This window comes from Humulus lupulus, chromosome 7 (assembly GCF_963169125.1).
Source record: "Humulus lupulus chromosome 7, drHumLupu1.1, whole genome shotgun sequence".
NCBI lineage: Eukaryota > Viridiplantae > Streptophyta > Magnoliopsida > Rosales > Cannabaceae > Humulus > Humulus lupulus.
The window spans coordinates 121,228,757-121,242,622 of NC_084799.1; the positions used below are offsets into that span (position 1 = coordinate 121,228,757).

The 13,866-nt window shown below is 40.5% G+C and overlaps 1 non-coding gene across 1 annotated transcript; it reads left to right on the plus strand.

Annotated features, from left to right (window-relative positions):
- The first annotated feature begins 456 nt into the window (after positions 1-456).
- On the plus strand, positions 457-563 carry LOC133793200 (small nucleolar RNA R71). The gene has a single exon (XR_009874656.1). It is a non-coding gene; the product is annotated as a small nucleolar RNA R71 (small nucleolar RNA).
- The last annotated feature ends 13,303 nt before the right edge of the window (positions 564-13,866 follow it).

A 13,866-nucleotide genomic window follows, 5' to 3' on the forward strand; every position in this document is an offset into this window, starting at 1 on the left:
GGATGATTCCTCCACCCTTGGTTGAAGGAATTGGAATAAGGGTTACTGTTGCTCTGTCGAGGAAAATTCCCAATAGCTTGAGCTTGCTCCATAGGCATGTTGTTTACATCAGCATACTGACACTGTTCATAGGCATGAGGGCCCCCACATACTTCACACAGAGTCTGGGCCTGTTGCACTGGAGCTGTTATTATATTGCCTTGCAATTGCTTAGTCTAGGCCTCAACTTGAGCAGTCAACTTCGAAATTGCATCCACTTCATACATACCGGCCACTTTCCTTGAAGAGTTTCTTTCACTTGGCCACTGCTGATTATTCATGGCCATTTCCTCCAACAAGTCATATGCCTCATTGGCGCTATTTCTCATAAACGCACCACCAGTTGCTGCATCAATGAGTGTGCGAGTAGTACCACACAACCCATTATAAAAATTATGGACTAGCATCCATTTCTCTATTCCGTGATGCGGGCACTTTCTTATCAAATCTTTAAATCTCTCCAAAGCTTCATAAAGAGCCTCATTATCCAACTGATGAAAATTATTAATCTCTCCTCTCAACTTAGCTGCTTTAGCTGGAGGGAAGAACTTGGAGAGGAACTTCAGCGCTAGATCATTCCATGTATTGATTGAGTTAGGTGGCAAAGATACCAACCAACTCTTAGCTCACTCCCTCAGAGAAAATGGGAATAATCTAAGCCTGATAGCATCATCACTAACTCCATTCATCTTAAATGTCTGACAGAGCTCCATGAAGTTAGAGAGATGCATGTTTGGGTCTTCAGTGGGTAGTCCCCCAAACTGGACTGTGGATTGAACCATCTGAAGTATGGCTGGCTTTATCTCAAAATTGTTTGCATCTACGGCAGATGGTCTTATACAAGACTGGACCCCCGTCATTGTTGGCAACACATAGTCCCTCAGGCTACGGTCGGGTGGATTCTGACCATTAGCCTGGTCTTCTATGGCACCCCCATTATTACTGTTATTGGCCATAACTTCCTCTTGCTCAATCCTTTGTACAAACTCTTTCCAACCTTTTGTTTCTTCTGTTTTTCCGGCAAGTCTTCTCTACCTCAGGATCAACAGGCACTCTTGCAGCTGGTCCTTGACGTCGCATAAACCAATGGTACCTAAGATGAGATAAGAAGAATTGGACACGAACAAGTTAGCAAAAAGTGAAAAGAAAACCAAATTAGAATTTAATCCAATTAACGTAATATCAACTAAACAATTCCCCGGCAACGGCGCCAAAACTTGTTGCTTACTTTTATTACACGCAAGTGCACGTATCATACAAGTAGTAACTCACACAGGTGAGGTCGAACCCAAGGGAATTGCAGCTAAGTACTAACCAAATTGGATTTATATTTCTATTTGGCAACAATAAAATTTGGTTTTTAAAATTATAATGCAGAAAACACAACAAGCACAACAACAAATAAAAAGAGTTTAACAATGGATGTGAAATTAGGAATATGATTTCAATTGCTTTGATTACCCAATTGTTAATACTAGTCAACTATTCTTCTTCCTCCAATGAGATGACAGATATAAAATCACCTAAACTCTTTTCAAATCATGAAGGTACTAAATTGCATGTCAACTACTGCATCTCTGAGATAGTACAACAAACAATTCGCATTAAGCAATAATCTAAAAGTCACATAAGCTATGCGAATACTTTCGTTTCACATAAAAACCTATGTTTATTCATTTAGAGCATTCCTAATATTCACTTTTCAGATTTCATATTAGGATCATGAATCATGATTAAGGTGATCAATCTCAAACATGTATTAAGCACAAAGATGAACAAATCACATAAGCAAGGAAGAAAGAACAATCAAATAGCATTAATCCATGGAATAATCTCAGTCAATATCCATCAAATCCCTAAATAGGAGTTTAGCTCATAATCTCAGTATTCATATCCATAATCAAACTAAACATAAACAATAACATAGGAAATTAAAGAAAAGAAAATGAAACTAGATTGGGAATTGTCACAGATCGCCCACGCTCGTTCCACGCTTCTTCTTCTTCTTCTTTTTCGACCTTCTTTCTGTCTCTCCCTTAAAAAATTGCGATCCCCAATTAAAAATAAAGACATCCTTCTATATTTCTCCCAAAATGATGAAATTGCCCTTAAAATTCCGAGGCGTACAGACGTCAGCGCCGCGGCTCTACTCAGAAATTGCGAAATCTCGGGTTTCTGGAAAAGGGCTCGCCGCGGCTCTAACATGCATTAGCGCCGCGCCGCTAATTCTTGCGTCGCAGCCCTAATACAATTTCAGCAAAAACTTGAATAATACTTCAGTTTAGCATATTTTCTCCACAATCCACTCCAAATGCCCAAAACATATGCTTAGACCTGAAATCAAGCAAAAGAAGTATAAATCCGCTCCAAAAATACATAAACCATTAAAAGGACAATGATAAAGACACTTAAAAAGGATGCTAAAATTAGCCTAACAACTTCGCAAACAGTCTGTGCTCCCTTAGCCTCTGAAGACCAACCTGAGATGTTGCTCTTGCTCTTCCTCCGACTGCGAATAAACTAGGATATCGTTGATGAAGATGATCACAAACTGATCTAGATAATCCTTGAACACCCTGTTCATTAGATCCATAAAATCTGCTGGGGCATTAGTCAAACCAAATGACACGACGAGAAACTCATAATGGCCATATTTGGTGCAAAAAGCTATCTTTGGTATATATTCCTCCTTGATCCTCAACTGGTGATAACCAGATCAAAAATCTATCTTTGAAAATACCATTTTATCCTGCAACTGATCAAACATGTCATCTATCCTTGGCAGAGGATACCTGTTCTTAATGGTTAACTTATTCAGTTCTCTGTAGTCAATGCACATCCTCAGAGAAACATCCTTCTTCTTCACAAATAGGACTGGCGCACCCCATGGTGAGAAATTGGGTCTAATAAAACCTAAGTCTAACAGCTCCTGTAATTGTACATTCAGTTCTTTCAACTCTGCTGGGGCCATTCTGTATGGTGCCCTAGACATTGGTTGTTTCCCTGGTGCCAGTTAAATAACAAATTATATCTCTCTTTGTGGTGGCAACCCTGGCAACTCCTCTGGAAACACATCTAGAAATTAATGGGCCTATCTAGTCTCTTCTGGTCCCACTAGCACAATCTGAGTGGCCAAGTATCCTATGCAACCACCTCACAGTAGGTCTCTAGCCCTCAATGTTGCTATCATGGGTACACGGGGTCCATACATAGTGCCAACAAATACAAAGGGATCCTCACCCTCAGGTTCAAAGGTTACCATTTTCTTTTTACAATTAATGTTTTCCCCATGTCTAACTAACCAGTCCATTCCCAGAATCATGTCAAAGTCGTTCATGGCTAGCTCAATCAAATTAACTGATGACTCTCTACCATCCATTGTCACTGGTAATGATCTAACCCATCTCCTAGAGACCACCAACTCCCCCGTAGGCAATAAGGTTCCAAACCCAACAATATAATAATCACATGGCCTACACAGTCTATCAAATATTGTACTAGAAACAAAGGAGTGTGTAGCACCAGAATCAATCACTACAGTATAAGAAGTGCCAGCACTAGAAAGCTGACCTATCACTACTGAGGGACTAGCCTTAGTCTCTGCCTGCATCAGTGCGAACACTCGAGCTGGAGTCAAGTTGTCCGTGTTTTTCTTCATCCTTGGCCAATCTTTCTTGAGATGCCCCACTATTCCACATAAAAATCAAGCCTTTGCCCGAAACTCTCCCAAATGACATCTTCTACATCTGGTGCACTCTGGATACATTCTCCAGACCTCATTGCTGCCCTGGCAGCCAATTTGTACATCATGTGACCTCCTATTGAGGCCTGAAGCTAAAACAATATCTGGGGTCTTCCTTTTCTAGTGACTAGGGCCTCCGCCCCTACTAGATCCTATAAAGGGAGGTCCCTTCCTCCTGGTATCCCTTCTGGTCACATTCTTATGCCAGATCTTGTTTTCAATGCCCTCTGCCGTAAGGGCTTTCTCTACTACCTGAGCGTATGTCATCACTCCAGGTACTATAATAATTATGTCATTCCAGTCTATCATAGAATTCAACCCCCTAAGAAATCTTTCCTTCCTGGTCAAATCAGTAGGCACCAAGTCCAAAGCAAACTTGGCTAGTCTATCAAATTTCAGGGCGTATTCTGTTACTAAAATATTTCCCTGAACTAAACTGTTGAATTTATCTACCTTCACAGCTCTCACTGCACCATTATAATATTTTTCATTGAACACATCTTTGAACTTTTCCCAATTCATTGTTGTTACATCCCTAGTCTGGGACATCACCTCCCACCAGATTCGGGCATCCTTCTTAAACATGTACATGGAACAAGCCACCCTCTCGTAACCCACCACCCTCATAAAATCTAGGATGGATGTGATCATGCTCATCCACTGCTCACCCTTGAGTGGATCTGTGCTACCCTCAAAATTCTGAGGGTGCTGTTTCCTAAACCGTTCATATAGTAGTTCCCAACAGTTCTCTATCTCTGACTGTTGTTATACAGTCGATACTGTGGTAGCAGATGGTGCTACTGAAGCAGCGTTCCCTGCCAGAACCTGCTGCTATCTCAACTGGCGAATTTCTTCTTCCTGCCTCTGCAACCTAGCTTGGATATCAGGAAGCATCTGTTGCCAGTTCTCAGGGACTGGCAGAGGGTTCTGACCCTGGTCATTATTTTCGACCTGATTTTCAACGTCGTCTGGCTCATTCGACTGCCCTGGAAGCATACTTCCAAGTCTATCTACAATCAATGACTCGACTCATCAGGCAATAATAATATTATTTCATGCTAACCCACGGTCCAAAACCGATCAAATAAGCATTCATATGCATTGACAATGCTAATAAGCATGTGAATAGGTTCACACATATACAATCATGCTAATAAGCACGGCGATTCATATTCATGTTCAATAAGGGTGCTAATAAGCATGTTCTTAACATTCACAAGCATCAGCAGTGTTAATAAGCTCATTCCTGGCATTCATAAACATAACATAATGTTGTTAAGCATTTCTAGCATTCAAGAGAAATAATTAAGCTAATAAGCATTTCTATAGCATTTACAAGTAATAATTGTGCTAATAAGCACATCTTTAACATGCATACAACAATCAAGGGCCAGGCCCTATCAGAATAGCTCATGCTTCCTAATTAGACAAGCAGGTAAGGCATATATATTTAATTTAAGAAATTTCACACATAACTATATTAATAGTTACCAAGCCCTAATTCGATTGTCTTTAGCAACGAGTGTACATGCCCAATCTGTCATCAGGAACCCTTAAACCTTGGCAGCTCTGATACCAAGTTGTAACAACCTACTAATCAGGGACTGTTACGATGTGTGTTTAAAATAGTGTTTGAATCGCTAAACGAGTCATTTGGACTAAAACATGTGATTAAGTAACTAATAGCTCAAGTATTAAAAATTTTGGTCAAAGGAATAAAAGTTTTAGTCTTTACATGAGATCTCAAAACAAAAGTTTATAACTCGTTTACATCTCAAGGATTACAAAATAAGCCAGCCTCACCTGCAAAACAGGGTCTAACCCTAGTTCCTCTGTGATATCTCGGTCGTGGTGGTCGAGCAGACTGCATATGTACACATTGCCCCAAACACTCTCCAACTCATGGCTGGCCAAGATTATCCTTACCCTTACCTGCACCACATAGCATCCTTGAGTCAAGGCTCAGCAAGAAAACTTAATTAAATAGATTCATATAGTTAACAAAATATAAATAGCATGCTTAGCAGTAATAACTGTAACCAAGCAGACACATTATACAAGTATGCGACCACAAGGTCATACAAGTGTGTATCGCACTTATGTTTATTCAAGTGGCATTGGTAAGTACCGAATTTGTCTGTTTTAATTCATTATTCTTCTATAATTATGCACTTGATTATTTATTTATGTATGTTCAACTATTTTATTTTGTGTTTTTAGGAATTTCAAGACATTTGGATGAAAAAGAATGAGTTTGGATATTTTACAAGCAATGGTTAAGCTCAGAATTATAAGTCTGAAACTTCACACTTGATTTTGATAATTTTTCAATACTATTTTGGAAATCTACCTAGAAATACAAGTTTTAGATCTTTTTCTTAACTTTCTATATATTTTTTAATTGTCCAATTCTGAGTTATATCAAATAAGTTATGGTTAAAATATCGTCAGTGGATACAGATGAAGAAAACCAAAAAAACGGAAAAATTGCTACGGCTGCGGTCAGCCTTATTCTAGGCCGCGACTTGGGTGACAGAAGGTAGTGGTCGTGGCCAGCAATGTCTTAGGCTGCGGCCGGAGCCCAATTTTTTGGAAAATACACTTTATAGTGGTAGCGGCCGGAGATCGATTTTTCCTTAATTTTTTAATTTTAAATGTATTTTTGAAAGGAATATGTTGACCACGAATTTGGCCAATGACGAGTAGACGTCAAAACTACAATAAACCTTCAAGAGAAAAATACAACACTGATAATTTTATAGTGGTTCAGTCCCAATTTATTGGTAATAGCCTAATCCACTTGGAGTTGTGATATATATATCCTACACTTAAGATCAGATGAACTTGAGCCAACTGAGTTTCTTAAGTGTAAGTAGAAAAATACATAGTTTCTCTCTCTAAACTCTCTCAGAAAATGCCCCAAGAATGCCCCAAGTAACAGTCCCAAAGTCTCCAAACTAGAGAGTTTTTTCCTAGTCTAAAAAGATCAAATCCCCTAAAATGATGCCATGAGCCATTTATTTATAGGCTCATGGATCGTACATCAGATATCTCCCTTTGACTGGGTCCTTGGTTCTTCCAACTGACTTTAATTAGTCAAATATAAATGAATTTAAATTATAATAATATAGCTATTATTCTGGGATTTATGAGAGATTTCTGCGGCAGTTGAGAATGATTCGGGTTGAAGCTGTTTTTGAGGACATAGGCAAGCACCTCTCATCGGCAAAACACCCCTCTAGCACATCTCTGGTCAGTATAAGCAAAGCACTCCTCTAGCACACCTCTGTTCTAGCATGACACATCTCTGGTCTAGCAAAACACTTTACTGGTCGGGCAAAACAAATGACTGGTCGGCCAAAACAGATGACTGGTTGGTCAAAATGACTGACTGGTCGGCCAAACTCCTAATTGGTCAGTCAAAAATCTTTACCGGCCGGTCAGAAATTCTATCAGGTCGGTTCGATCACTTTATCACAACTCTGAAGAGCCAACACATTTATTGACTATTAATGTGCCATTTTCTGACCATGCATTGCCACTTGTCACTTTTGATTGCCACGTCATCGAATTGAAATTTTGGGGATAACATTTTCCCCCCAAGTTTATTATATGATTTACTCTTATGATAAACTTTTTCTCTAGAAAAATATTTTTGAGGTCATCCAAAAGCTTCCATCCGGTCAGTAACTTTCACTTTTGAATTAAACCCACGATCAAACGTTTCATTTAGCCCATCAAACTTGTTTCTTTTACCATTCCTAACCGATCAAATTTCTTTTGTCCCTCAGAAGCCTTATGCCTCGGAACCCAAACAACTTCTTGGCAATGCTACTCCTTGGACATACTGCTCCTCGAACGCACCCCAGCCGCTCGGACACCACCCCAGCTGCCCGGATACCACCCTAGATGCTCGGACACCTCCCAGCCGCTCGGACACCACCCAGCCACTCGGACGCCCATGCCTTCAGATAGGCTGCTCCTCGGATGCCCCCAACCGCTCGGACACTTGCCACCATCCACTCGGACGCATGCCACCATTCGCTCGGACACAGCCCCAGCTGCTCGGACACACAGCCAACATCCGCTCGGACGCAGCCCCAGCTGCTCGGACACGCAGCCAACATCCTCTCGGACGCAGCCCCAGCTGCTCGGACACGCAGCCACCATCCGCTCGGACATCAGCCTGCAGACGCGCGCACGGGCCTGCTCGGGCACACTCGGCATCTGCTCGGTCATCACCCAACCAATCTGGCGTATGGCATAGCTACTTAAGCATATGCCTAAGACTTATCCCTCCAAACACCATCAAACACCTTGTTCGAATCTCTCAAAATTATTTTGAGAGATTGATTTCTCTCAATCAATCTTGGGGAAAATTGACTTCTCTTCTCAAAGACATTTTTTCACTATGTAGTATTTACTTTGCATTCATTTGTTCGTGTTTGTTTGATTCACTCCAGGGACTCATCGCTGTTAGTCATGCTCAACAACAGAGTTTCCTACTCGACCAGTGATATATGCTCAGCTGACCAGGGAAGTTGTATTTGCTCTCTCGGCTAGGAAAACTTTGCACCTGATCAGCTAAACTTTGTACCTGGCCAGTAGTTTACTCTTTTTTCTTGTGAATACAATTGTTGCTTAGCAACTTTGATATTTTTCTCGTACAGCCGAGCTGTTGGCATTTATACTTTACTTTTCTTTGCTAACTTGAAACATTCTAAGTCTTTTTTTTAGACTTAAAACATTATAAGTTTTTTGTGAATAGTAAAATCACTCTGATGTATGCCTTATATTTTCACATAAGTACTTAGTTTTCTAACTTAGAAATTCTAGACATTTCATAAGTCCATACTAAGTATACTTTCTCACACTCTTATTGCTCTAACATTTTATGAGCATAATGTTCATTGTCACATGAATATCTGCTTCTAACTTGAAATTTTTAAAAAAATTCCAAGTTACTTAAGCTTTGTCAAACAAGTTAGCTTAATGGCCTTTTTGGACTTTGAAAAATTACAAGTCAGCCTAAGAACAAATATCTTAACTCGTGCTCTTATTTCCTGTGTTAAATTATATACCGGTATACCCCATGTGCCCCCCAAGTGATCGAGGCTTGAAAGATCCTTAGTCACTTGCTACTTGACCGAATCTGTTCGAGCAGTTAATTACTCGTGAAACACATAGAATATATGGAAAATATTCTAGCAGTTGAACACTGCTTGAATGTATCGACCAGTTGAACACTGTCTGATTTTACCGACCAGTTGACCATTGTTCGGATAATTAACACACATGCATATTTGTAGCAAGAATTTTCCACGCTGCGCGTAGTCTCTTTTATTACTCGTAAATTAAAAAAAGGACAAAACGTGTCTAATAACGAGTCTAAAACAAAAAAAATTGTTCAAAAATTAAATGACTGATTAGCAAATAACCAGCTCATAAACCAAACTTAAATAACAAGTAAAACAACTTGAAATCAAGCTACCACTCTTAAAGCGGTATTTAGAAATAATATATTCACAGTTGCTCGTCGTTCCAGTGGTTCCTGTTCCTAGCACTCCCGCTCATGCTGAAGTGTCTCGGCATACCTCTCCCTTGCTTTGTTGCTATCCTCAGCCAAGTGTGGACCTCCACATATAGTGTCTAAGGTAAAGTCCACAGGCCCGGGCTGCAAGGGTGGAGATCTCTGTCGTTTGAAGCCAGGATTGATGCTGCTTCCTTCTCCTTGGGGTGTCTCTGCCCGGTACTTTTTCAACTTGCCCGACCGCAGAAGAAATTCTATCTCATCCTTGAGGTGATTGCATTCATTCATGTCATGACCATAATCTCCATGGAAACGACAAAACTTATTCATGTCTCTCTTCCTCATCTCTTTCGTGATGGGTGGAGGTTTCTTGTAGGGAACCTCTTCATGACTAGCAAGATATATTTCTGCTCGGCTAGCCGAGAGAGTGGTGTAATTAGTGAACTGAGGCTCATACTTGGTTGGATTTTCGTTTGAACTCAACTTTGCTTTTTTTTTCCTCATGGTGGTCAGACCCGTTATTTCCACGTTTCTTTCCACCATTCTTAGGAGGGTTAGTTGATCCGCCCAGATTGTTTATGCCATTCCCCTCTTTATCGATTACATCATCCAATTTCATATACTTGTCTGCTCGGTCAAGAAATTGTTGAAGTGTTGAAATCGGATTTCTATGTATACTATCCCACAAAGGGCTCTAATAGATTATACCAGAAGATATGGCAACCATCTTCCCCTCATCTCCAATCGCAGTTGCTCGGTTGGCTTCTCTCATGAACCTCTGTATGTAGTTCTTGAGAGATTCATCTTTCCCTTGTTTGATATCTGCCAAGTGGTTGGCATAAACTGGTGGAGTCTGGGCAGCGCTGAATTGTCTACAAAACTCCTTCCTGAAAGATTCCTAAGAGGTAATGGAGTTCGGCTTAAACTTCCAATACCATTCCTGGGCGGTATCTGACAAAGTAGTCGGGAAAACTCTACACCGATAATCGTCACTCACCCTGATCAGTTCCATCTGGTCCTCGAATTTCCCAACATGTCTAATGGGATCTGCCTTTTCTGTATATACTGGCAGCACTGGTGCTTTATATTTTGCCGGCGGCTGGGATGCTCTAATCCGGGCACAAAATGGGATGCCACTCCGATGGTCTATCGCATCCATCCCGGAAGGTCGTTTTGACAAACCTTGCACTGTAGCCGTTAGCACGTCAAGCTGGGCTTGGATGGCTGGTGCAATTGAGGAAGTTCCAAGGTCATGACCGCTTGGTCGGGCATTACCATCTGGTGCACTGTCGTCAAGTATTTATACTTGACTGGCAGGGCGGTTCAGATTTTGCCCTTCAACCGGGACGGTCCTCCTCTTGTTGGTGATAACGTCCCTTAGATCCTTCCGGGAAACATGCTCTCCTGCCAGATCGAACACCGTACTTCTCGATTTTTTAGAGGGCTTACTACGCGGGGACTTGCTCTCTCCCACTATGCTGCTGGCTGGGGTGCAGTGGAGGCTTTTCGGTACCTTCCGGAGAGTCTTTTCCTCCTTGTGGGTTATTTCCTTCTTTATCCTTTGACTGGTCGATGTGATGACTATCAGCCTCATCACGACCATGTCCATCTTTGACCTGTGAAGTCCTCTTATCTCGAGGAGTCCTGGTCTGATCCTGCCTGGGTGGAGTCTTTTAACTGCCCGATCGATGACTCCCTGATCTAGAAGTTTCTGATCGGTGGCTCATGGAGGGGGTTCTAGAGTTCTCCCTTTGCGTCGAGGCAGTTCCAGATCGGACCCCATCATCTTCCCGACCAGGGGGGTTACTCCTACTTCTGTCCGGTCCCCGAGAATTGGCTCTGTCAGTGGTCCTCCGACCAATATTATTATTTCTTGCTCCCTGGGTGGCTGCTTGTGCCGCGGCTTGAGCATTGGCTTGGGCCAATTGGGTAGCCGTTTCCAGAGCAAGTGTTGCTTCACGATGTCTCCGGTCGACTTCCTCCTATCGTTTTCTGAGCTCTTCGCTTCTGGCCTCCATATCGCGCCTTTGCTGCTCTAACGCCGCTCTCTGCCTGGCCATCTCTTCAATGAATGACTCATGCCGAGCATTGAATTGCATCATCTCTTCTTGGAAAGCGCCTATTTCTTCTTGGAGTTGTTCAACTTCTGGAGTGGTCTCCTCGAGAAAGACCCTGGGCTCAATCTCTAGGTTCTGTGGTCCAGGACCTTCTAATCTAGCAGGCTCTTTTGACGTGCCTGACTTTTTGGATGCCACATTGGTATTCTTGGGTGCCATCTTGATATGATAGTCATGTGTTTCTTCTCTTCAGACTCTCCATGAAAGCACCAAAATGTTGACCACGAATTTGGCCAACGACGAGTAGATGTCAAAACTACAATAAACCTTCAAGAGAAAAATACGACACTGATAATTTTATAGTGGTTCAGCCCCAATTTATTGGTAATAGCCTAATCCACTTGGAGTTGTGATATATATCCTACACTTAAGATCATATGAACTTGAGCCAACTGAGTTTCTTAAGTGTAAGAAGAAAAATACATAGTTTCTCTCTCTAAACTCTTTTAGAAAATGCCCCAAGAATGCCCCAAGTAACAGTCCCAAAGTCTCCAAACTAGAGAGTTTTTTCTCGGTCTAAAAAGATCAGATCCCCTAAAATGATGCCATGAGCCATTTATTTATAGGCTCATGGATCGTACATCAGATATCTCCCTTTAACGGGGTCCTTGGTTCTTCCAACTGACTTTAATTAGTCAAATATAAATGAATTTAAATTATAATAATATAGCTATTGTTCCGGGATATCTGAGAGATTTCCGCGGCAGTTGAGAATGATTCGGGTTGAAGCTATTACTGAGGACATAGGCAAGCACCTCTCATTGGAAAAACACACATCTAGCACATCTCTGGTCGATATAAGCAAAGCACTCCTCTAGCACACCTCTGGTCTAGCATGACACATCTCTGGTCTAGCAAAACACTTTACTGGTCGGGCAAAACAAATGACTGGTCGGCCATAACAGATGACTGGTCGATCAAAACAACTGATTGGTCGGCCAAACTCTTAATTGGTCAGTAAAAAATCTTTACCGGCCAGACAGAAATTCTATCAGGTTGGTCCGATCACTTTATCACAACTTCGAAGAGCCAACACATTTATTGACTATTAATGTGCTATTTTCTGACCATGCATTGCCACTTGTCACTTCTGATTGCCACGTCATCGAACTGAAATTTTGGGGATAACAGAATCTAAAGGGGTTAGGGTTAACTTTATAATAATTTTGGATTGCGAATTTTAGAGGCTAGAGCAGCAGAATAGGAGAAAAGACATCTGCATAAACATTCTTCAATCTATTTTTTATTTCTTCTCAAAACTCTTTTATTTTCATTGAATATTTATGTTTATGAATATGATTATGGAGTAGTTTTCTTTATAGTTGAGGGTTATTTCAAAACCCTAGACATGAGATCTTGAATGCATTGATGAATTTTATTCCTTCTATTCCCTTATATTAAATTGCTTCTATTTTTCTATTTGAATGTTATGAATCTTGTTTAGATGGACACTAATTAGGGTTTCACATTATTCTACTATCATCTTAGGATTGATATTCACCTAATAGTTTAGGATTCTAAGTAGAGTAATAAATTACAATTAGGATATTGTGACAGATATTTTGATTGTGATGAAAAATAGAACCTAGGTTAAATGAATTACATGCTTAATGAATTTGTTGCCCAGATTAACATGTTTCCATAGAGTGTAATACTTTTACTAGGTTAAATAGATCGCATGGTTAATGAGTTTATTGCTGGGTAAATTTTTTTAATTAAGAGTGCTTAGCTTTAATTAAGTATAATAGGGAAACTGAGATAATTGATTACTTAAGTGTTATCTGTGGGGTTAATAGTTTAATTTGGAATAGGGAATATTATTCGTCATTGTTGATAGATTGATTGTCAAAGGTGAAGAGTAATTCTTGACTATTTTTTTAATATCGTTCTATCCTTAGTTATTTAATTTTTTATCTTTATTTCATTTTATTTGATTTTTAGATAAAATTCCTCAAAGCTTCTAAGCGAACACCAAGAGAGGAAGAGAAGGGTTGAGAACGTGAATGACCCCAACTCATCAGCCTTAGCCCCCTTCTCACTAGCTAGGTGGTCAAAAGACCATTCTATCCCAACCCCTTAACTTAGCCCCAAAGCATTCCCAAGAGCATTTTAGTCTTTTTCCCGGAATTCCCGTTAATCTCAAATTACCCCACATAATCCCAAATAAATCTATCAAACCAAATATTCATCAATTAATTCCTATTACTCAGTAAATCCTGGTAATTTACCAAAATACCCCTAAGCTCACCTCGAGCCAGGTATTTACCCCATTGTGACTTTTCCGCTAACTTGCTCACTAGTATCGCCTCATGCCAGATAACTCAAATATATCCACATAATAATGTGGTCACAATTATAAATCACATATATTTATAATTATACCATCAGCAAGTCAAAATTATAAAAATGTCATTCTAATAAGAAACAGACCTACATGT